Source organism: Cryptomeria japonica, chromosome 4, assembly GCF_030272615.1.
Source record: "Cryptomeria japonica chromosome 4, Sugi_1.0, whole genome shotgun sequence".
In the NCBI taxonomy this organism is placed as follows: Eukaryota; Viridiplantae; Streptophyta; class Pinopsida; order Cupressales; family Cupressaceae; genus Cryptomeria; species Cryptomeria japonica.
In genome coordinates, this window is record NC_081408.1 from 580,530,490 (window position 1) to 580,557,298 (window position 26,809).

Consider the following 26,809-nt stretch of genomic DNA (forward strand, 5'->3'; position numbering starts at 1 on the left):
CTCAGAGAAGTTGAATATTCTAAATCAGTCAGTTTTCACAAGGAAATTTGCACAATGAAACAGTTTCAGATATAGCAAAAATTCATGCTGACCTCTGCTTGTAGATCAGTCGGTCTTCAAGGTGGAACATCATTACATGAATAAAGTTAATAAAAGCCACACATAGTCAAGGAAAACCCTCTAAAGAATCATTCAAAGAGACAGATAGGTGCCCAAACAAGAGGCCATTACTGGTGGTCATGACTGAGAGGATGAGAGGGACTGAGGATTTTATGTTCCTGAATTTTCTTTGGCTGCTTTTTGTTTTAAATTTAGAGCAAATTTTCATCCAAATACAGAGCTTCTTTGTTCTCATCCATTTTTCCCCTTTCTTTTCTTGCCCTTTTGAGGGGAAGATAATGTGTACTTATTTTTCTTTCTATTAACTCTTCTATGATCACATCACTTGTATCCACATTTAATTTCCATCGTGTGATAGGAGTATCATGGGGTAAGTTTTCTTGTCATCAGGTGGTCTTTATTAGAATATTTAATTATATTTTAGTCACCTATATTTAGTTCCTTGTTTAATGGTCATTTAGCTTTTTAGTTAATTAACTTTTAAGCTTTATTTAGCATTTAGCTTTTTCTTTTTAGTTAATTAGCTTTTAAGCTTTATTTAGCGTTTAGCTTTTTAGAAGTTCACTTTAAACGACTTGTTCTTAATTTAGAATGTCGTCCTTGTAATCTCTTTACATACGCTTGTATATTGTTGAATAGATTATCCAATTATTGAATCACATTCAATTTATTTTTCATGGTATCAAAGCGGGTCGATGGGATTCTTTAAAGTTTGGCGAAAAATTTTTGAATAAAAATTCATGGCCTTCTTTCTGGAATATTTTCCAGATTTTTTTTATTGTTTTTTTATAAAAATAACGATTTTGCTTTTTAGAAGGCTTTTTGAGGGTTTCTAGTTTGTGGTCGAATTTATGTGTTGGGCAGCAGTTCATGTTTTTTTTAGAGTTCTGGAGATTTTCGGGCCTGCAACTTGGAGTTTTTTTTTTGTAGATTGAAAATTTTCCTAGGGTTTTTGCAATTTTCGACTGGGGTTTTGACCCTTTAGTTCAAGTCGAAATTTTATTTTGCTTGCAGATTTTTGGTGGCTTTTTTGAGACCTCAACTGGGTCGTCGTCAAACTTTTCTGGGTGCATCGTTTCACGTGCCTCAATTTTTGAGCCGTCAAATCTGCATTATGTTTTCAGATTCTTGGTGGGTTTTTCGAGATCTTTTTTGGGTTGGTTTCATATTTTTCTGGGTGCCTCGTTTTCCGTACCTCAAATTTTGTGCTAGCAAATTTGCCTTGGAATTTAAAAACAGTTCACAATTTCTGCTATTTCTGTGGACATTGGGATTTTTGCTGTTTTTTTGGGCACCATTTATGCTGTTTTAAGTTTGCAGAAATTTTTTAATTTCTGGGTTTCTTCCAAACCTCGAAATTCATGCCTTGAAATTCGTGCCAGAATTCTCCTCCAGAGTTTCAGATTTTTTGTGTAGCTTTCTATTCTGATTTTTGAATCAGATTGACCTCGTTCAACTTCCATTTTCGTGATGGCATCTTTGACCAACATCATGTTGGAACACAGTCAAAAGTTCAACAACTGCCACAACACCTGGAAACAGTGCATGTTCACGATATCTGAATATCGTTGCCTTGATCAGATTGATTTAGGCCAAACCTCGTCCTACAGGTCCCTAGGGTTTTCACATTTTTTTTTCCTCAAAAATTGTTCGAAGGGTTTAGAATTTTTTCTTTAAAAATTATTATCTGTCATCTGCAAAGCTTGCGTGGGTTTTCTGATTTTTCGCCATAAAAAATCATGGAAGGGTTTTGCTTGATTTTTTTTCTCAAAAATCAGGGTTTTACCACGTGATGTCTGGTATTTTACCACGTGATGTTGTCTGGTGTTTTCCTGCATGATGTCTGATGTTTTACCGCGTGATGTTTGGTGTCTTACCACGTGGTGTTTTGGGTCTTGCCATGCGAAGTTTCAGGGTTTTGTTCGATTTTTTCCACAAAAATCGTTTCAAGGGTTTTTACCATTTTTTTCCACAAAAATGATGATTTGTATCTTCAGTTTTGGAGGGTTTGCCGATTTTTCCTCAAAATCATGGTTTCAGGTTTCAGTTTGGTTACCCAACATCAGGTTGGATGGATTTTGGTATTCTTGGTCATTAACACTTTTCAGATCTAGGGAGGGTCTCGACTGTAGCAGAGTGTTCTTTTCATTTGTGATCAAAAGACCTGCAGTGTCTTCTGTAGGGTAGTTGGTAGATAGAATGACCATTAAGGGAGGGTATTAGAATATTTAATTATATTTTAGTCACCTATATTTACTTCCTTGTTTAATGGTCATTTAGCTTTTTAGTTAATTAGCTTTTAAGTTTTATTTAGCATTTAGCTTTTTCTTTTTAGTTAATTAGCTTTTAAGCTTTATTTAGCGTTTAGCTTTTTAGAAGTTCACTTTAAACGACTTGTTCTTAATTTAGAACGTCGTCCTTGTAATCTCTTTATATACGCTTGTATATTGTTGAATAGATTATCCGATTATTGAATCATTCATTCAATTTATTTTTCAGTCTTGTCACCATAATCCTCAATACTTCCTTTGTTGGGTGTTTTGTTATTGCTTTTCCTTTCTTTTGCTGCATTTTTCTTAGGAATTTCATTTGGTTGCGTCTTTACTTATCGGTAGAAAGTTCCCTTTGATGCAGAGGCCAATGAATCCTTTGTTCTCGTTTTGTTTCAAAAGTATTTATGACTGTACCATAGCAGTCATCTACTTTTACTTGCCCTACATCATTTTCTCCCTCAAATCCTTCGTTGTTATTTATATCATTTTTTTTTGAGCATTATTATGAGTTTTCATCTGAAGTATGTCTGGACAGCTGCGAGTACAGTGTGAATGCCCATCTTCGGAAGCTTTGTGTGTTTAATAACCACCTGGGTCTCTCATCTTATTGTTTTCCTCTAATGAGTGGCAGTATAATTGGAATCACAAGTAAGAAATATGATTGTGAATTATGTTTTGCAGGTTAAATCGTTTTGTTTTACACCTTTTCTCAGACCATTGTTTTGCATATTCTTATAGAAAATTCTGCCATGTGCTACATTCTTGCAAGGAAATGGTCCATTTTCTTATTTTTATAGTTAAGGGAGTGTTCTATTGGAGCCGTTGCATTTGGATTTAAAATACAACTGTATGGTTAAACAAAGTATTACTAAAGAAGGCACGAAAGTGTTAATCCAAAAAACTCACCATGAAAAACTTGATTATCTTTGTGAAGAACTTGTCGAATACTTGCTTGACTTGGCTTTGACTCAGTACGGGTGAGTAGAAAAACGAGTGACAATAAAGATAGAAGTGAAGAACCCAACATAAATATATAATAGAAGAACCATCTATAGACATAAAACACCCTAAACCAACTACCAGCATATAAACAACAAAAATAGCACCTAATAATCAAACATTAACATAGAACTTAGACTTCCAATCCACCACATACAAGACAAACATCAAATTCTATGGAAAACTTGCACTTAAATTCACCTCCATCGTATCCACAAACATTTTTCCTTTTATATCTACCACCCTTGACTTAGCTTTAGAGCATTCCACACCTTTATTTACAAAGATTGCTTGCTTGAGGGATTTCCACAAAAGGCCAAGACACTTCCATGCACAACTTTAATATAATCGCCACCTTGATTTTTTAAGGAACTCATCTATAATAAAACCCATGGAATCCACATACCCATTATCTTCCAAGCTGGCAAAACCCAAGATTGCTTATATAAGTCTCAACTTCACGTTATTGTTATAGCAAAATATCTCTTTAAGGGGATAGTCAGTTTTCTTCCCAAACCTATATGTTCTTTAGCACTGCTTCGCCACATCATTAGTAGCAAGCCAAAGAGAAAACCTAACATTGGACTTTCAACCACTATCCACTCCACCAATGTCCATATCACACCATAGCCTAATGCCAACATTAACCAATATTCTATGCGACACACTCCAAACAAAATATGACACTTGCATACACAATCTTAATTAAGGCAACACATATCAATGTAGAACCTCCTTGACATTGATGTCTGAGTATAATTAAATCATAATCAAAAGACTTTCACTTAGTGTGAGCCATCCACAAGACCCATCCTAAGGGGAATGATTGTAGTCTAGTGACAAAGCCATTTTAGCCCACTCATTACTATTCTTGCGAACAATATGAGTAATCTCCAAGAACTGTCTACCCTCAATAGCCAAAAAATCTGCCACACTGTTTTGTTCTCTATAACAATGATTGACCTTGATTGAAGAAAACTTAGCTTTGCACAACAACACTTTCTCCTAAAGGGCCCTAAGCTTCTAATCTGGACAAAAATGTGTATTCATTGCATTAACAATATTCTGCAAGTCATTATTCACCTCAAGTTCTTGATAACCTTATATGCAGCCTTAAGGCTGAGCAAAAATGCTTCTGTTTTTGCTTTATTATTCATTTTGTTATTGAAGGATTTGGTTCCCCCCAAAACAAAAGTCCCACAAGAATCTTTATCACATATCTAGCCGCTACAACATCCTAGTTGCTTTTGGAGGCCCCAACAAAATTTATCTTCACCAGTGACTTCGGAGCTAATCTTTGGTTCTTACAGCCACTTCTTTTAGTTGTTTTTAATCCATTAATGGGAACTAAACTGTGATTCTTAATTTCTTACAATACTTATAGTAATAAAAGTTTAGGATGTCAAAGTAGTCGTAATTGTGAGAGGGATTCCCAAGTTGTCTTACGGTTGCAACCCTCACCATAGGACCTGTTGTGAGGTATTCACACATCGCCCCATTGCAAATGGGGAACCCCACTTTTTTCTTGCTTCGTAGGTTGTGTTTGAGTCTTTTGCTATTAGCCTTTGCATTAGAGAAGCACAGGCGCTTAAAATGGCCAGAGTCAGGTGAATAGCCTTGTGAAATGTGAAGTAAGTGAGTTAGTATATAAGGGTTTGCATGCCATATCAGTTGAATTAAAGCCTAGTTAAGGAGTTCATTGAAGTTCCCCATTTCATGTTGAGTGATAGATGAGTAAGTTTCCCTTGAGTCTTTTGCTTGAGAATTGGTTTAAGTATGAATTTGAGCATTTGAATGTGTAATGAACTTATCATTAGCTCATTTGTAATCCGCCTCATCTCGAAGTCCTCGTTAGGTTTTAACTTCAGGTTTCAAAGATTTGGAGTGAACTTCAGGTGTAGGAAGTTTGGAGCAAGCTTCATGAAGAAGGAGATTGGAGCGAATTTCATTTTCAAGGCTTCACAAACGAAATGGAAAATAAGGAGATGAAAGAAATTTACAAAACAAACACTTCATGTTCAAGCATTCATGAATGAACTTCAGGAGTTGCTACCTTGGAGCGAACTTCATGAGTGAGACCTTAGTGGATCGAAATGTATCTTCATGACTTGAGCAAGTGAAGCGGAATGTATACTTCATGACTTGAGCAAGTGGAGCGAAATTGCCTATTTCATGAGTTGCACTTCTCAAGCGTGCTTCATGGATTGCGTTATTGGAGCGAAGTTTGAACTTCTTGACTTGCATCCTAGGAGCGAATTCCACCTATGAGCATACACAAGTAAGACTACATGAGCGAAGTTGGAGTAGAGGAGAGAAGGATGATGAATAACATTTCACGTTGAATAGAGCGAAAACATACTTCACGAATTGAGTAATTCGAGCAAAATTCCTACTTCAAGAGTTGAGATATTGGAGCGAACTTTGGGTTCAAGAGTTTTGGAGCAGATTTCACACTTGAAACAACTTCGTGAGTCAAGGGTTTGGAGCGAAGTTAACATTTAAAGCAACTTCATGAGTTGGAGTAGTGGAGCAGATTTTGTAACTTCATGAGTTGGGTTTTGCAAGCGAACTTCATGTTTGAGTGATTAGGAGCGAACTTCATGTCTTGAGGGAATGGAGCGAATTTCACACAAGTAGACTTCACACAAACGAACTTCGTGAGTTAGAGATCAAGAACGAATTTTATGCGAAATGAACTTCATGAGCTAACAATTGGGAGTGAAATTCATGATCCAAGGTGGAGGAGTGAACTCAAGAATGAATGCATTTCATGAATTTAGATATCAAACCGAACTTCATGAGTTGGTGATTAGGAGCGAAGTGCACTTCATGTGTTGACCTAATGGAGTGAAATTCATATGATGTTTTCAAAATTAACTAATGCATGACTTTACCACCCAAAATAAATTTGAAATTAGGCAAAGTGTAAGTTGGCCAAGGTAAGTTCTTGATTCAATTTAATTCATAGCAAAGTCAGCCTTAGGGTAAAAGGCACAACCTTTCACCTTAATCGCCTATAAAGGTAAAAGTGAAATAATCATTTTAGCATCAAATCAAACGATTATTCTTTCTCTCTTGAGCAGCAGTCAACGAATTTCAAGTACAAAATGGAAATTTTAAGAGCAAGGAAGTGAATTTTATCTATTCATGAGCGAACTTTACAAACTCAACATATAAAAGTGAACTTCATGAATGAACAAGAGCAAACTTCATGTTTTGAGCTTCAAAGGTGAATTTCAAGTGTAAATTTTATGGAGTGAATTCTACTTCATGTGTTCCTAATTGAGGGTGAATTGGCAAGATTGACTACAACATCACTACATTGAAAGAGATTTGATGATTGGAAAGAATCATTTTAAGTTGAAAGGATGAAAGATGAGAATTCAAAGGTCACTTTATGAGAAGCAAGGTGAATTTCATGAGCAGGGGCTTAGGAGTAGACTTCAAGAGCTCCTCTTCACGAGCAAAAAGCAACTTCAAGTGTCCCTTTATGAGGGCGAATTCTCTTTATATGCTCTTATTAAGCTTATATATCAAGTGTGTTTGATACTTGCTTGTTTGTTTTGTAGGAAATGGAGAAAGAAATAAGGAGATCACACAAGAAACGTTCAATGACATGAAGAGAGTCACAAGAGAAGGAATTCCAAAGCGGAGGCAACAATGATATCAAGAATTCGTCCTAAGGCACATCAATACTTTGAAGACAAGATCTACACCTTGCACATCAATGATTGAAGCCCTCAAGAACATACTTTTAGAAAAGTTAATCAAAGTTAGAAGATTATCATCATCATCACAGAAGCTGGATAATGTTGAATATCAAGAAATATTCCTTCATGATGATCTATCCAGTCTACAAAGTGCAAGATAAAGGTGGCGTCCTAGTCATCATCCCAGTCATCAACCCAATCACTATCTTTACCAATCAAAGAAGTTCCACCTCTGCATGTCTTGATTCAACGTACTTGACTCACTAGTGATGTCACAAACTCCGAGGCACCTACCCCTGATATCTATTGGTCCACGCTTTCTGAATGTAATTTTCTCATTGGCTATGGAGAAGTTTGTTGTAACAAACCCTAATTAGGGTTTCATTGTAAAATCCTCGCCATTGATGGAGAATCAATCCTGGCCATTCGTTGTAAAAGAGCTCTCTATAAAAGCTCAGACTCTTCATTTGTAAAGGTTGATAGCTAATAGTGAGAGAATAATTGGAGAATAGCTAGTAGTGAATAGAATAGCTAGTAGTAAGTAGAATAGCAATTAGAGTAGATTAAGAAAAGGAAGAATCGTTGGTATGACTTGTAAATGAGATACTCTTTTCATTGAAGTTATGGTGAAATTTGTTATTTCAACAAGCCTCATGGTTCTACTTCTCAATTTGCTTTTATGTTTATTAGATTGAGTGGAGGAATATGTTGAATCTATTCATGTGGAATCCGTTTTATCCATACCACTATCCTCTTGGTGCTTGTAAGTCCCCTTGTGATTCCAGCATAATCACATCAAACCAGTGAGCTTATCCACACATAGTGACCCTACATTCATGAACCTTGGAGTCTTCTCAAGTGATCCTTAAGCTAATCTTCAGCTTTTGAGAGATTTTGTTCAAGAGAGGATAAGATACTTTTTGGTATTTTATTCTGTGTTTGCATGTGCGTAAAAAACACATCAATAGGACCAAGATACTAGTGATGGCGTGGTTGTGGAGTTGGCATAAGTGTGGACTAGAATACTTCATATTTCAGAATAATGGAACCTTCATTGTCCAATTTGAGAAATGGTGATTGAATGTGAACATGATGTCCAAGGACCTTTTTCAAATAGGAGAGATGGAAAACAAGACGTACCTTGGAGGATTGGAGGGGATCCAACATGTAGGCGACTTTGTGAATTTCTTGTAGTATTAGAAAGGTCCATGGAATTTGGAAACAACTGTTATTTTCTTGTGAACTTCAAGGTTGTTTGATTATATTGCTCAAGTTGTAGAAACACCAAGTCTCCTTTGGTGAATGTGTGCTTGGATGTGCTTGCTATTTTACATAGTTTTACGTGAAGATACCATTGAACCATTCAAAAGGTAGGATTTGAAATGAAGGTAGGATTTGAAATGGTGGATGTTAACCATACACAATTTCATATGGCACATAGATTAAAAGCTTGCCTAACTTGTGAGTTCTCATAAGACAAGACTCCTCTTGAGTCACTTGCCTCAAAACTTGGGAGTGATTTTTTTGTAGAAAATCAGTGAGTAAATTGCTAAAAATGTGGCAAAACTTGGCAAAACACGTGATTGAAGCCACAAGGCATTGCATTGCATTGCATTGCATTGCATTGCATTGCATTGTTGTAGGTAGTGTGTGAAGACACTACATTAAGGATATGTAATGCAAAAATTGAATTGTTAGAGGACACACTTGACCATGCACATGCCTTATGCTAAAATAGAGCAATCTCACGGGCACATTTTCTAGCTACATCTCATCAAGGGCACATCTTCTAGTTGTAGCCTGTCGAGAGCATGCCATTTGATTGTAAAAGTGATTAAATGTCCATTGTTTGTTTGTGTAGGGAAAGTGTTGGGCATTTCTAGTAATGAATGGATAGGTTAACTTATAGTCACTTGCTGAGTCATTGAGTCTATGTTAAACTTGGGTCTATCAAGTTTTGTGAAGTCACAAGTTTTTAAACTATGATATGGTATCTTCTCAGCAGAAAAACAATAATTGTATGGCAATTCCACAAGGGTTAGCCATTTAGTGCAGTGAGGTTGTTGTTTCACAAAGCAACACAATAAGTCTACTAGAATATATTTACTATCTTTATCTGACGATTAAGTTGTAGGTGATGTGGAGCTCAATTTCAGTTGTGTTCTTTGCAGCTTAAACAATTCATGCCAAAAGTTACTAGTGAAGTTGGGGTGAAGATTATAGACAATGGAGGGCGACATACCATAGAGGTAGAAGATTTGGTCAAGGAATACTTGGGCAACAATAAAGGCTTTATAAGAATGGACCAATGAATAGAAAATGCACACTCAAAGAGATGGTCATTCACCATAAAATGACCAATTCGCCATCCAACTTGAGCAACCTCTCAATAAAAGGCATGAAACTATCTATCCATATTTTAGTTGCAAGTGGGAACAAATAGTAAACTGCTTAGAGTCTTAAATTTTTTGCCTTTGTGGCAGTTGCATGTATCGCATTCTGAAACAATTCTTTTGGTATCATTTTTCATACCAGCCCAAAAGAAAGTTTATTTTGTTTGTCCATACTCTTCAAGAAGCTTGGATACCCCATAGAAGGGGGTGCATGTAAATCCTATTACAAGTTATTTCAAAGAGCTGAATTATGCACTTTGCTGCTAGTCTTGTTAGACCTACCACAACCAATTTGTAGTTAGTAAAGATAAAGCACATAACATCCCTTAGTCTTCTGTTTTTTGAGATAGGGCATCTATGGCCACATTCTCCTTCCCCTTTTAATAAATAATTTCATAATTATAACAGATTAATTTGGTAACTCATTTTTTATTGTTCTGGTAAAAAGACTCATTCTAGGAAATACTTATGGCTATGATGGTCAATCGTATGTAGAAATGTTGCCTCACAAAGCAACACAATAAGTCTACAAGAATATATTGTATATCTTTCTTTGACCATCGAGTTGTAGGTGATGTGGAGCTCAATTTCAGTTGTTCTTTTCAGCTTAAACAATTCATGCCAAAAGTTACTAGTGAAGGTGGGGTGAAGATCATAGACAATGGAAAACGACATACCATAGAGGTGGAAGATTTGGTCAAGGAATACTTGGGCAACAATAAAGGCGTTATAAGGATGGACAAATAAATAGAAAATGCATACTCAGAGAGATGGTCAATCACCACAAAATGACCGATTTGCCATCTAACTTGAGCAACCTGTCGATAAAAGGCATGAAACTATGTAATGTCCCCAATTTTTAAGTGATAATTAAATTGATTTTTATTAATTTGTCAACAAAATAAATAAAATATTCAAATGATGACTTATTATTAATTAATTTAACTAAATAATAATAAAATAATAAAGTATTATTATAATATCACTTTATTAAATATATTTCTCCAGCAAGTTGGCCTATCTTCTAGATTCTGCCTGGAGGTCTTTAGTAAGGGGGTTCCTGATGATGTATTGGGCATGCTTTTGATTTGATAAACGATTTAATATTTCTGGAGACGAAAACCTTCAGGAGTATAGAAGGGCTGGACGAAAACCTGGTTCTTCTAAAGGAGTGGATTTGCAATGGAGTTCACAGATGGGCCAAATTTGTGAAGTTTCCATTGGAGACAAATTTGTAAGGGTTTGTTTCAGAAGTAGAGATATTTTCAAATAAATTATATTCTGAATATTGTATGGTATATCAAGGTTATATTTCTGGAGGTGAAAATATAGTTATTTAGGAAACTAATAGTGCGTTGATTTGCCTCTATATTTGTATTGCAATATCTTCATATTTGTATGATTATCGGGCTTTACAATAATCAAGTGATAAATTATTTGTTGAGCTCCAAACATTTCATTGAAATCGTGGCTGGAGGAGTATTGCAGGAGATTAATGAACCAACCTCTTTAAGAGGCTCATATATAAGCTTGATGGTGCAGGTAAATATTTATGTGGACTTCTATTATTGATTCAATGAAAAAAGACTATCGATGGAGCCAAATGTTTCTTTTGAACTTGGGCATTAGAAATAATACGAAGGTTGCTAAATATCTCCGCACTATTACAATTGCGCGTGAGTTCTGATTGCATTCCTTAATTTGAGTGATCCCTTTCTGGAGTCGTGAGGGCTAATTTTGCAAGCCGAAGGCATTCCTGTGATTCCCGTGATGCATTGACGGACGTACCCTGCAAAGCACTACAGGCATAAACTCTTATTGAAGGCGCGGCGTTTCCTGTCAATGTGTGGATACATTTGCTGAGCATGGAATTAAGATATTGAGGCCAGTCTATATCAGTGTTGTGTGCCAATCACTAACCTGGCATATTATTATCGGAGAGGGTTGCCCAAATATAGAGAAAATTTTGCACCTTCAAACACAAACCTTTTCTAATTCTATATCGTACCAAACTGTTCTGTAAGATCTGCATTCTCTATTTTCAGTGTTCTGCATATTTGGCATTGCTGGGTTATGTTGCTTGTATTGAACTATAAGGCCTTTTGAGACCTGATTTTCAACACATAGCTGAATGTCTGTTCATTTCAATACATCGAATGACATTGTCATGTCCACTGTTAAATGTATTAAACAATAGATTCTGCAATCTGAAACTAGTACAGTGGCAGATTAAATCTGTGGTAAGTGAGAACTGTATGTAATCAGGAGTGAAATTTGAAAGATATTTTTATTCTCTATGATTTGTACTTGGGCATATTTCAAATTATCTATCCATATTGTAGTTGCAAGTGGGTACAAATAGTAAACTGTCTAGAGTCTTAACAATTTCGCCTCTGTGGCATTTGCATGTGTCACATTCATAAACAATTTTTTTGGTATCATTTTTCATACTAGCCCAAAAGAAAGTTCATCTTGTTTGTCCATACTCTTCAGGAAGCTTGGATACCCCTTAGAAGGGGATGCATGTAATTCCTATTACAAGTTATTTCAAAAGCTGAATTATGCGCTTTGCTGCTATTCTTGTTGGACCTCCCAGAACCAATTTGTAGTAAGGATAAAGCACATAACATCTCCTAGTCTTCAGTTTTTTGAGATAGGGCATCTATGGCCACATTCTCCTTTCCCTTTTAATAAATAATTTCATAATTATAACCAAATAATATGGTGACCCATTTTTTGTTGTTCTGGTAAAAAGACTCATTCTAGGAAATACTTATGGCTATGATGGTCTATCGTTATGTAGAAATGTTGCCTCAAAAATGTGGCGACCAATGCTTTAGGACATGATGAATAGTTAACATTTCCTTCTCAAAGTTAGATTCGACTAAATTTTCTCCTAAAAGTGCCTTGCTAGTGAATGCCAAAGGTCTGCTTTCTTGCATCGATATTGCCCCAATCCCAACCCCTAAGGGGTCACTTTCGATGACAAATAGTTTTGATAAACTAGTCATGGAAAGCACTTGTCTTGTATACTAAGCATATTTTAGAAAGATAAAGGTAGACTAAGCTGTTCAAACCATAAGAATGCTTTTTTTTCTTAAATTTCTGAACATTCCCATAGAGGAATTGCAATTTACCATAGTCTCTGACAAGTATGTGGTAATAACCAATGAGATCTAAAAATCCTCGAAGACATTGATTGGGCTGATTTTTCATGTCCTGAATTTTCTTCGGATCAACCTTAATTATTTCAATTGTCACAATATGTCCAAGAATCCTGCCTCTCTTGTACCAAAAGAACACTTTTGTGCTTTGCAAATAATTGATTTGCTGATATTTTTTGTAGGGTCCAGTCCAAGTAGATAGATTTTCTTCCCATGTCTTTTTGTAGACTAGAATGTCATCGAAGAAGACTGAGTTTTTGAGGAATGGCCAAATATTTGGTTCTTCAGGCTGTCCAGTGTTGTGGATAGTGCTTTTGTGAGGCCAAATGATATCACCAAGATATCACGATGACCTTATGAGTGCAGAAAGATTTCTTTGGTATATCTTCACCTTGTAAACGAATATGATGGTAGCTAGATATTAAATCAATTTTGAATAAGGATAGGGAACCTTTCTATATGGTAATTATTTTGAGCTTGTGAAATTCCACACATATCTACATGAACTATGTTTCTTGAAAACCAAAAGCTTTGGGGAGGGATAAGAGCTAATACATGGCCTAATGACCCTAGCATTGAGCAACTCTTGGACCGTTTCTAAATTTTAGTTTTTTGCATATATGGGTAGCCGTAACAATATGGGGAAATGTTTAGTGTCCAACTTCCTATAGTTAACTAGATGGCATGATCTTTTGAAGGCAAAGGGTGTGATTGTTGAGTGCTGCAATCAAGGAGCAATTGCAAGTTTAGAGATTTAATTGAGTCAATGATTGTTGTCATTTGCACTGTACAAAGTTGAGCCATGATTTTCTGAGATCCCTTTTTGGTAAGTTCTCTATATGATGTGAGCAATAATGATTTTGGTGGGCCATGTTGTCACAACTTTTAGGGTATATCTGCTGCCCATTAGCAGGGAATTCCATCTATTATTCAATGAAGACCCACAAGATTGTTCCTAACGTGTTAAGTCACTGAGTGCTTAAAACTCTATCACAACCACCTATTGGCGATCATCACCTCAAAGTTATTGTAGGATACATGACAAGTTGCTTGCTTATCCACTACAGGGTCAATAAAGTTATGAAAGCTGCTAGAACTTATAAGGATGATTAATTGAGGCCCTTTAAAGTATTGCAAGACCATTCTTTGGGTTGTGGTGATCCTTGTTAACTGTTAAGGCATGGATATGCATCTTTTGAAATGTCCAACATGCTAGACGATGAACGTGCCTCAACATCTAGTAAATAGGTTTTATGTTTAGTGGATTTATTATTTGGGGCATGCTTATCATCACAATTGTAGTACAATCTCTTTGCTTGGTGATTGATCAATTTCTTGTTAGAAATTGAATCTCAGGTTGTGGCAAAAAACTATATTTCTTCTAAACAAATCAGTCAAAGTAAAAACCCTTGTGATTTGTTTCATAAAATAATAGTTTTCTTCGTAATTTTTCAAGGAAAACGATGCTATTTGAAGAGATAAATTAGACATTATTTTTGTAGACAAAAAATAAATGCAATATTTTGAAAACCTGTAATTTTTAGTTGTAGAACAAACTTGTGATTTTCCCTTCTACAGGTCCATGTGATTTCCTCGTGAAACTAAGACATGATTTTTACTTGATCATAGCCGTGATTTTCCATGCTTGAAAAATAACTAGTGACCTCTTTGAATCTTGACTGTAAAATCTTCTTCCTATTTTGAATCATGCTCTGATACCATATTAAATTACCAATCATGATGACTAATTATGTAATATTTTGAAAACATTGATATTATTACACAAATTATTGAAGTTCAAATGGAAGCACACACAGGTAATTACACCTTATAAGCTTTTTCATTCATTTAAAAAATGTACAAGGAAACCTCCACAACTGATATAACTCAGTGGCATGGAAACCAATTGTATCCTACTTTCAGTTTTACAGTCCTCCAGAAAACTTAGTCTTTCAATCCTTTGAAAGACAATCTGAACGAAATGCGTACAATCTTCTATCTTGTTCCTATTTTTATACCAATTCAGCTAAAGATTTAATCTCCAAAAATTAGCTCTAGTTACAAATGCATCCTTGTCACTTGTAAGGATGAGATGGAAGATAAGTCTAAATCATTAATGATCATTTACACTTTATTAGAATTATTTAGCTAAATAAAGGCTTTCACTTTAATCACTTAAGTGAAATAAAAAATAGACTAACTCGAACCACTTGAACTTTTCCATGCACATTCACACTGAACTTGTGTGAAAGTTCCTATCTGAGCTAAAAATTCAATAATTTATTCTGCAAAAGATTTCTGATTTCTGCCTCCATTGTTTTCTACACTAACTCCTGCAGTGATTTCTTCTCACACCGAATGGATTGGATCAGTGTACCCTCCCCATTGGGTTTTGTCTCTCTGATTTGGTGTGCTCTCTCTAAGGGCTTCCTTGCTCTGAATCAGCATACCCTTCCTAGTGCTGCTTCGCTTTGATATAAAATGCTGGAAGAATAGATTCAGATAGTTTGATAGACTTGGATGGCATACACTTGAGTGAGTGGTATGCTTGTATTTATTATTGAATGGCTGAGTTACATTGGTTATAGCTTACATTCTAAATTACCTTCTAGACATATAATATGATCTTATTACATTATTGACATACATCACATAATGTAAGTATTCTAACATTAAATTATTTTCAATACATAGAGTTTAAAGATCAAGTCTTATTGAGATAGGTCTTCAGTTTTGAGATATGAGTACTTTATATGCCATTAACCTTGTGAACTCAGTGAGAGGCCATAGCTTGTGGCTTGTGGAGAACTGGACATATGCTCATTTTTGTGCATTGGGAATTGAAGCCACCTATAATCTGAAACAAAACTTAGGGGCTCCTAAAACTAACAAGAAATCTAAGGATTCAAAACATGGAAGGACTCCATATTCCATTCTGTAATTTTGACTTGAAATATCACTACAGACTGCAACATACAGGGCACGATATTGCAAGACTAAAAAGTACTTTAGGTCACAAACTGGATGATACTTTGAAAATTTGTCACGTTGATTACAGATGAGAACAGGGAGACCACAGACTCAGAAAGACTTGGTTAGAAAGTCCACAATTATCTAACTTTGAAACAGGTTGTTAAAGTTGATCCGGTCAGTAACACAGAACTATAGACTAAAAGCAGATATAAATCCTCCATAGCTCAATTTGACCTTCCATATCTTGTAGTGTGGGTCTTAGATTTTTTTAATGGAATATAGTTTATGCCATAGTTTGCAAGATCAGACTCGGCGAAACCTGGCAACTGAAAAAATAGTTAAATTTCTGTAAAATTCCTTAACTAAGAACTGATCACAATTAGATATGAGTCCAGGTCATACAGAAACATATTTTTCAACACAGCCAGTGAGTTATTGGCATACCAATAAATAATGTTAAACAGTATTATTACTCATCTGCGCAATCACAGTTTACTTCCAACTTGCTGGTAAACATGTCATTTATTAACAGAGAACAGGGCATTCATTATTCAAGATGTATTTCGTAGTGCACCTGATAATTACGCGATATCTGTTGATGCCAATCTCGTGAGGTCTTCATGTATTCACCGAAGGCAATGTAGAAAGAGTTGTCTACAGCAGCAATGATTCACCCAAACTGAACTGAACACCGCCGTAAATCGTTTTATGCATACTGGCTTGTATTCAATATTTCCTGACGTGCTAGGCATTCATTACTTCTTCCTTTTCCACTGTGCAGAACCACGAACTTCCGTTACGGCGTTAATGGACCTTGCTTTCCATCCCGATATCGGGTCACTGGGCTACGGTAAGTAATACACGCTATCGCCTTGTCTCAGGTTTCAATAGCACGGTATACGTGGTGTAAGCCGTGGCTAGCCATGCCCACGCATTTGCAAACTTGCGTGTAGGAAAGTGCTCCCTGCAACACACACTAAGGATCTGCCGATAGTACGACACTCTGCATTTTCAACAATAATTCTTTTCCATACTCGAGGAACCAATAGGTCAGTTTAATGACTGACGAAAGGCTTGATCACTTCGTGAGGTGCGATAACACACACACACAGGACTTCGATTCTTCTCTTCCAGGCATGATTCTTCAAACTCACGCCATGCCTTTTTATTCATCGACAAATTAGTTTTATGAACTACCTTGAGAATTAAAGATAATTACAGAGTTTAACTTTATTCATCAACGCGTTAACAATATGTATTAACAATATTAATTATTTATATTAATCCAAAGTTAGAATATTGATATAAAATAATTAATATTATGTCATATTTACTTTCATAATTTTAGTTATTGGGGAACATTACAGTTTCCCCTGCCCAATGTTGCTTGCCCACAAGCAATTGCAATCCAGGATGCTGAAGAATCTGCTCATTTTCCCAAGTAGCATCATCTAGTGGTAAATTCTGCCATTTAATGAGATATTCCTTGATTGTCCTATTCCGCAAATGCCTGTCTCGAGTTTCCAAAATCACTTCGGGTATCATCTCTAATTTCCCTTCTTCATCCAGTGGTGGTAGGTTTCCTGAAACTATCACCTGCTAACCCAAAGCTTTTTTGAGACAAGATACATGGAATACATTATGTATTCTGCTTCCTTCAGGTAAACCCAATTCATATGCCACTGCACCAACTTTCCGAACCACCGGGTACGGTCCATAAAACCGAGGCTTCAATTTCTCTGCCCCGCTACGCTCGAGGGATGATTGCCTATAGGGTTGTAGTCTGAGGTACTCTAATTCCCCAATTTCAAAATGTCGTTCAACATGCTTCTTGTTTGCATAAATTTTCTGTTGATTCTGAGCACATTGCAAATTTTCCTTAAGTGCTTTCAATATATCTTGGCATTCTTGAAGCACGTCACAAGATTTGGGAACATTACTCTGATCAAAAGCAAGATCAATAAAAGAAAATGCATCATACCCATATAGTGCTTTGAAAGGAGTCATACCGATGGATATATGATATGTAGTATTGTAACAGTATTCACCCAAATATAGCCAACGAACCCAAGCTGTTAGATGTCCAGATACATAATTACGAAGGTATCCCTCAACCCACTTGTTTACTATTTCTGTCTGTCCATCGGTTTGTGGATGATAACTCGTACTGTGATTCAACTCTGTACTTGTCAGCCTGAACAGTTCCCCCCAAAATATGCTAAAAAATCTTCTATCGCGATCGCTGATTATATTTTTTGGTAAACCATGTAAGCGGAACACCTCTCGAAAGAATAGTTCTGCGAGCTGAATAGTTGTGAATTCTGTAGTGATAGATAAGAAATGTGCAAATTTGGTTAATCTATCGACCACAACAAAAATGCAATCCTTACCTTGAGATCGTGGGAGGCTTGTAATAAAATCCATTGATATACTGTCCCATTTCTGTTTTGGTATAGGTAATGGCTGCAATAGACCTGCAGGATAAGTATGCTCTGTTTTATTTTGTTGACAAGTGATGCATTCTTTGACATAACGAAGGACATCATTCTTTAGACCTTTCCAAGTGAATCTTTCCCTTATCTGCCAGTAAGTTTTGAAGTAGCCGGGATGCCCTACTAAAGGAACATCATGCACTGGTTGGAGGATTTTATCTTTTAACCTCAATTGTGGAATCAAGTAGATCCTATCTTTGTAATAGATAATATCATTTACAACCTTATATTTATCATCTTGTGTATTACCATCTAGCAAATCACAGGCAAAAGAATCCCTAGAATATTCAACCAGCAATAAAGATTTCCAATCAGCTGTTACTACAGATAATGCATTTATTTCAGGCCTTCTAGATAGTGCATTTGCAACAACATTGTTTTTACCTTTCACATATTCAATTTCGAAATCATAAGCTTGGATCTTACTGATCCATTTTTGCTGCCTGTCATTCAAATCTTTCTGTCCCAAGAAGTATCTCAAACTGTTATGGTCAGTTCTGACTACAAATTTGGCACCAACCAAATAGTCTAAATTTTGCCAATGCGTGCATGATAGCCAACATTTCTTTGTCATAAATAGAATACTATCTCTCTAGATTATTAAGTTTCCTGCTTTCATATGCTATAGGATGCTTATTTTGTATAAGACTGCTCCTATTCCTTCACCAAATGCATCACATTCCAAGACAAAAGGCTGATTAAAATCTGGAAGTGCAAGTACTGGGCAAGAACTCATTACCTCTTTCAGTTTCTCAAAAACTTGTTGTGCCTCCTTCGTCCAACGGAATGCCCCTTTTTTGGTAAGATCTGTCAATGGTTTCCCGAGCTGTGAAAAGCCTCTAACAAATCTTCTGTAATAACTGCATAATCCGAAAAATCCTCGTAAATCTATAAGATTTCGTGGCAATGGCCAATCCAAAATGGCTCTTATTATTTCCTGATGAACTTGTACACCTGTAGCACTGATCATATGCCATAGATACAAAATTTCTGTCATTCCAAATTCACATTTAGAGGCCTTTGCATAAAGTGATTGAGATTCCATAATACCAAGACCAATATCAATATGTTTCAAGTGATCTTCCCAAGTTTTGCTGTAAATCAATATATCATCAAAGAAAACTAGCAGATATTTCCTCAACTGTTTGTTAAAAGTATGATTCATGCAAGACTGAAATGTTGCCGGAGCATTTGTTAACCCAAACGGCATAACCAAGAATTCATAATGACCATAACGACAACGGAAAGCAGTTTTATGGATATCTTGATCTCTTAACTTAATTTGATGATATCCTAACCTCAGATCAATTTTAGAAAAATAAACAGCACCATGTAATTAATCTAACAACTCATCAATTCGAGGAATTGGATACCTGTTTTTGATTGTCTTTTTGTTAAGAGCACGGTAATCTATACACATGCGAAGAGTCCCATCCTTCTTTTTGACTAGTACTACTGATGAAGCAAAAGGACTAGAACTGGGCCTGATATGCCCCATATCCAACAATTCCTTAATTGCCTTTTCTATTTCATCTCTGAATGTTTTAGGATGTCTGTAAGGAGTTGTAATAACGGGTTTTGCACCTTCCTCTAATTCAATGGTATGTTCAAATCCTCTGTCAGGCAGGACTCCTGGAGGTATATCATTGAAAACCAGATTATGTGAATCTAATACTTTCAACAAATCATCTTGATAATTTTTAGATTCGAATCCTGATACCTTGTTGGAAATTAAACATTGTGACGACCATGCCACATCACCATGTCTGAAAATAGCCTCCATTCCTTTAGCACTAACGATCCTGGGACCACCGTTAGACATACCCCGAAGCACTACTTTCTTATCATCAATCTTAAAAGAAAATTCCAATCTTTTTAAAAATCTGAGTGTACTCATCTAATGTTTCCATCCATTGAATGCCCAAAACAACATTTGTATCAGCCAAGTCAATCACATAAAAATCATCAGTAACAGTATAATTGCCAAGAGTAATACTCAATTTAGGGACCTTATGAGTATTGGACAAATTAGTTCCACCTGCTACTCTAACATCAAAACCTTCTTGGTTTTCAGTTTGGAATCCACGTTTTTCCACAAGAGCTGCATCTATAAAATTATGAGTAAAACCACTATCAAGCATGACAACCACACGCTGGCCATTCAAAACTCCTCTAACTCTGAAAATATTATAATGAGGTGTTCCTGTCATAGATGCTATTACTCCTTCTCCACGTTTATTACCTGTCTCTGATTCTATGTTCTGTGATGCAGGTGCTATGTTAGGTTCAACATTCTCTTCATCGTCACTATCTGACATAACCTCAATGTAATGAATTTTTCCTTTTCCCAAACACCTATGTCCCGTCCTGGCTGCCATGATTCTCTACAGCTGAAACATAGTTTTTTCCTTCTGAGTTCTTCTCTCTCTTCTTTATCTAATTTGTTTTTGGGGTAATTGTCTTTATTGAAAGGTTGTTTGTCATGTTCAGGTTTAGGTGGTGCTTTAAAAAATTTCCCTTTTGAAGATGGTTCCAATTCTCTTGCTCTTTTAATAGCTATTTGTAAAGTAGGAGGGTTCAAGGACTTAACCCAACCTTTGAGTGAATCAGACAATCCATCTATGAATATCACAATTTTGTGTCTCTTTGAAATTTCAGTTACTAAAACTGCCAATTTTTCAAATTCAGAAATGTATTGTTCAACAGCTCCAGATTGTTTAAGCTGAGTCAAATCTTTAAGATGAAGTTCAGGATCTTTAGAGTCAAATCTATCAATAAGTTTCTCAGTGAATTCAACATATGTAATAATCTGATTGTGACCCAAGGTTACTTGCCCATGGTGCTACCATTCGTGTGCTACACCGTCAAGATGTAATGCTGCATATTTGATTGCTTCATCTTCCAACATAGGATTTAATTGGAAGTAGGTGTCAAGTTTTTGCACCCAAGCTCTAGTTGCTGTTTTCCCTGACCCATCAAAATAAGGGATAGACATCTTACCTATTTTCCTTTGTAATTCACTGTTATTCCCTCGCTGTCCCCTTGGCCTATGTTTCATTCTGACATCCAAGTACTCTCTAAATGGCATGGTTGATCTAAAATCATCCCTTGGTAATAACCAATCTTGGTGTATCTCATCCTGTAATTCTCTAATTGTCGGTTCGTTTTCTGCTTGCACATTTCTAACAGTGAACATTGGCATAAAAGGTCTAGCTGTTCCTGTTCTTTCCGGCTGATTATTATTGACAGAATGCTCATCTCTACCCCCATTGTTTGCCCCAACATTTTGGTGTTGATTATTTCCATTATTTTGATGTTGGTTAGTAAATTGGGTCATTAAATTAGTCATTCTGTTGACGTTGTCCTGCATATCTTGTTGACTTCTAATTAAAGCTGTTATGAAATCCCTATTGTTTTCTGGTTCCGCCATAGTGTTTGTTTCAAAAATAATTTCTTCGTCAGTTTCAGTATGGCTGTCCTCAATTTCAAATTGAGTAGAATAACTACTTTGTGCTAAGGGAGAGTTTTGATATCTGTTTTGTCAAACCCTAGTATTTCGGAAATTATAATTTCCCTGGTGCATACTCCGCTGTGCATAGATTTACATGAATTTCCAACTCTAAAACACCCTACAGGCTGGCAAGAATTCTAAGCTCTGATACCACTGTAAAATTCCTTAACTAAGAACTGATCACAATTAGATGAGTCCAGGTCATATAGAAACATATTTTTCAACACAGCCAGTGAGTTATTGGCATACCAATAAATAATTTTAAACAGTATTATTACTCATCTGCGCAATCACAGTTTACTTCCAACTTGCTGGTAAACATGTCATTTATTAACAGAGAACAGGGCATTCATTATTCAAGAAGTGTATTTCGTAGTGCACCTGATAATTACGCGATATCTGTTGATGCCAATCTCGTGAGGTCTTCATGTATTCACCGAAGGCAATGTAGAAAGAGATGTCTACAACAACAATGATTCACCCGAATTGAACACTACCGGAAATTGTTTTATGCATATTGGCTTGTATTCAATATTTCCTGACGTGCTATGCATTCATTACTTCTTCCTTTTCCGCTATGCAGAATCATGAACTTCTGTTACGGCATTAACGAACCTTGCTTTCCATCCCGATATCGGGTCACTGGGCTACGGTAAGTAATACACACTATCGTCTTGTCTCAACTTTCAATAGCACGGTATATGTGGTGAAAGCCGTGGCTAGCCATGCCCATGCATTTGCAGACTTGCATGTAGGAAAGTGCTCCCCGCAACACACACTAAGGATCCGCCGATAGTACGACACTCTGCGTTTTCAACAATGATTCTTTTCCATACTCGAGGAACCAATAGGTCAGTTTAATGAATGACGAAAGGCTTGAACACTTCGTGAGGTGCGATAACACACACACACAGGACTTAGATTCTTCTCTTCCAGGCATGATTCTTCAAACTCACGCCATGCTTTTTTATTCATTGACAAATTAGTTTTATGAACTACCTTGAGAATTAAAGATAATTACAGAGTTTAACTTTATTCATCAACGCGTTAACAATATGTGTTAACAATATTAATTATTTATATTAATCCAAAGTTAGAATATTAATATAAAATAATTAATATTATGTCATATTTACTTTCATAATTTTAGTTATTGGGGAACATTACAATTTCTGAAAAAAACTTAAACTAATGGAAAATACAGCTACAAAATGTAATAAATTAGTTTGGCAGGAGTTTGTGGGCATTGCCCCTTGCACATTCCCTATTGTGGCACAAGGTGGGGTTGAGGGGTGGAGGCACTGCCACCAAGCCCAAATAAAGGTCTTTGAAACTACATAGACCTTCATGGTGTGGACCGATTTTATGATTTTAAAAAAGACAAAGAACTGTGTATCTTGAACTCCAGTTCACGCAAGAAAAATGCCAGTAAATTGCCCTTTACAGTGATTATGCTGCAAATTTTGCTGCGTTGGGCTACCTGTTTTATGTTCAGCAAGTTGCATGCATGGACTCACCGAGTTTTACTGCCACAATTCGCGGAAAGAATAATAGCTAGCCATATGGGATGTAAGAGGCCACAATACAAAAACATTACCCAAGGATCTAAACACAAAATTCTCATATTTGTGTGACTGAGACATTGACAAAGTTTTCAGCTGTATGACCAATTCTGTTTTAAAAATTTGAATCTACTTTGAAACTGTGCACAGTCATGCTGGACTTAGAACAATCTTTTTTTGAAAAGTGAGTGAATGGTTTGTAGGTTAACAGGATGAATAATGTGGTAGACAAAACTCTCCTAGAGAGTCTCAAGTGTTGAAATAATAGCTAGTTCGGATCAAATATAAGTATTACTTGTATTGGGCTGGACCCAAACGTATTATGTAACTTGTAACCATTAAGGATGTTGATATGTGTATGTAACTTGCAAATATGAAAATTGGGCGTGACCCATAATGTAACCTGTGGGTGACTAATTGGCCTATCGGCCTTGGTCACATTAAATGTGCAAAATTAAATATAACTTGTAATTTGGTCTGGTCCTATAATGGGCGATGTAACTTGTGGATAGGGCTAACCCAATATTGAACATTGTAACTTGTAAATGCAATGGGGCTGACCCAATATTGGGCGCCAAGTTTAAGTCATCATATTATTATTAATTGATTATCCTTGTGAGCCGACCTAGGATGAATTAGGTGGCTAAGATCACATATATATACAAGGTTCATTCATTCATCATTACACACAATGGAAGACATCGAATTACATCCTTGATCAGCAGCGAAATTATCCAGTCAGCGAATATAACTTCAAGGACAGCAAATTGCATCATAAAGATCAGTGAGCATATCCTTATGGCAGCGAATTCATCTCCAAGAACAGCGAACTAATTTTGGAGCAGCGATTATCATTCATGGTCAGCGAATTGACTCCTTGATCAGCAAATCATCTTCAGTCAAGTATATTGTAGATAAGTTCATCATACTGCTGTGTATATGCTGATGTTCATATTGCTTCAAGTGTTGAAGTAAACTTGTAAAGTCACATATTGATTATTGTTGGTTTTTGTAACTAGGTAGAAAATAAAAGTTGAATTTGTTAGTTTTAATTAAGGTGAAGAGCGGATTCCAATTGCTTAAGGCAACATTGGAATCCGCCCTTAAGGGCTGAGCCCTTTTACCTTGAAAGGGTAACGTGTATCCTTTAGGGCTGGGCCCTTCTCACACGCCACTCTCCTATAGGGCCAACCCTATAACTCTTGCCTCATAATATGCCTCTCACTTAAATGAAACGTGTTAAGGAAAAGGTAATTAATAAATTATATATTTATTGCAAGCCGACCTTGAGAGAAAGGTATATATATGCGTACTTCAAGATGAAGTAATTCAATTCATTATTACATACATCATCAGCAAATGCGATCTGCTCTGCTCCTAAATGTGATCTGCCCTTCTACACTTGGCGAATCTGCTCTTTGACGAACTCCAAGGACAGTTGGTTATAATGCTGCTTCAGCCTGTTGAAGTCATCTTCTGCTGATTAGGTTCTTGGTCATCTAACAGCTAGGGAATCATTCTTCATCACCTTGGCAACTTGCTGTTTGGACAGCAATCAGAGATAAGTGTTGTAATCAGAACATTATGCTCAATACATAATCAGATCCGAGGATCTTTCTTGCTGGGTTTTTCCTCCTAGGAGGTTTTCCCAGGGTACTTGTGTGTTGTGAGTTCATTCTGTTCATTTTCTCACTTATGCTCAATTCTGGAAAATCCAAACACTAACAACAATCAACATCAATCTGAAATTAAGATAGATTTCTATTTTCTGAGTATTATATTAATCTGAAAGTCTAAAATCAACAATTATTGCCTAATATAAACTGAGATTAATTGCTGGGTTTTTCACCTCCAAGAGGGAGGTTTTCCCAGTGTACTCTGGTGTTTTGTGTGTTCATTGTGTTATTTTTGATTATTGCTATCAATCTGATCTAAAATTAACATGGTATCAGAGCCAAGTTCCTTCTATAAGGCCTAACAGCTTGAAGGAAGAACCTGTACTTCTTCATGTGTAGATTAGGGCTGAAGAAGTCTACGGTGAATCAGAAAGTTCAACAGCAATGTCGGCTTGACAAATTGAAGGCATCGATGGGACGATAACAAGAATAAGATTTCAGGTGTTCTCATTCCTCTATTCTCAATTGTAAGGTCCACTTGGTTTGGAGATTTGCATCTGATTGCCTTATTGTTATCGGTGTCTTATCTAGTGCACAAGGTTCTCTTGCTTGTTAACTACTTCATCTGAGGGTGCTTTCATATGTTGGTTTGTGCACTTGTTTTTCAAATCTTAGTATTCCTTTTATTCCTTTAAGGGTTGCATAACTATCTTCTTAGGGTTTGTAGCAATCATCCTAGTTCGAGCTTTGTTCTTGTGTTAAGAATTTGTTCTAATCCAGTTTGAATTATTGAAGTTAGTATTTGGTTATGCCCTACTCTTTATTTTGAGTATGTTTATCTCTCAACCTATTTGATGTGGTTTGCTATGATTATGTAATGATCCAAATTGATGCATTGATCTAAATACATCCTTGGCACTTAAGATTTCAGCATGTGTATTCAGATATAAAAAAACTAGGAGCAGTATGATGGATATAACAAGAAGCACAAATAGGAAGATTGAAAGCTGAATAAAATTATAGGAGATTTAGAAACATGAAACCTTAGTTGAAAACATCTAGTGTCCTCTAATCATTGGTGTGGTAGGCATGTAAAGGTAAGATGTCTTAGTCATCCGATTTAGTATCTATGCCCAATGATGACCCTTCTATCTTCTTCTGATGATACTTGCTGCATAGTTCAGATGCATCATATTCTATCTAAAATCTTGAAATGCTTAATAGTCTTGCTGGTGTGTCTCCTAACATCATACGGACTCCTTGATCAGCGAGCATATCCCTATGGCAGCAAATTCATCTCCAAGAATAGCGAACTAATTCTGGAGCAGCGATTATCATTCATGGTCAGCAAATTGACTCCTTGATCAGCGAACGGTACTATGATCAGCAGCAGCAAATCATCTTTAGTCAAGTATATTGTAGATAAGTTCATCATACTGCTGTGTATATGCTGATGTTCATATTGCTTGAAGTGTTGAAGTAAACTTGTAAAATCACATATTGATTATTGCCTAATATAAGCTGAGAAGATTAATTGCTTTGTTTTTCACCTCCAAGAGGGAGGTTTTCCCAGGGTACTCTTTCTTGTGTTCTGTGTGTTATTTCTGATTATTGCTATCAATTTGATCTAAAATTAACATCAAGGACTTCTAGTTGATGAATGCACTTTATAGTTACATGTAGATACTCATGTTATTTATAGATAGCTAATTAAAATGTCAATTTTACAATGAAAGAATTATAGCTAGCGAAGCAAGCAAGAAATAACAGTTATGGGAAAAGGAATATTGCAAATTTAAGTTATTAAAAGTGTTTTTAGTTATGTTGGGGATTGGTTTGACCTGCATTAAAGACAATGTTGCACAAAAAAAGTTTTGCATACAGAAAGTGCGTGGCAAAGTGAGTGTTGATCAAGAAGGTGCTAAATGAGCAGAGATGGCGACTTTCTGATCAAATGCACTGAAGGTCTTCTAAAGCTAAAGATGCAAGTCAAAGT

At 36.1% G+C, this 26,809-nt stretch overlaps 1 protein-coding gene across 1 annotated transcript in view; it reads left to right on the forward strand.

The window, feature by feature from the left end:
• The window catches only part of LOC131070964 (uncharacterized), a 118,106-nt gene that overhangs the window by 86,215 nt on the left and 5,082 nt on the right, over positions 1-26,809 (forward strand). The window lies entirely within an intron of this gene.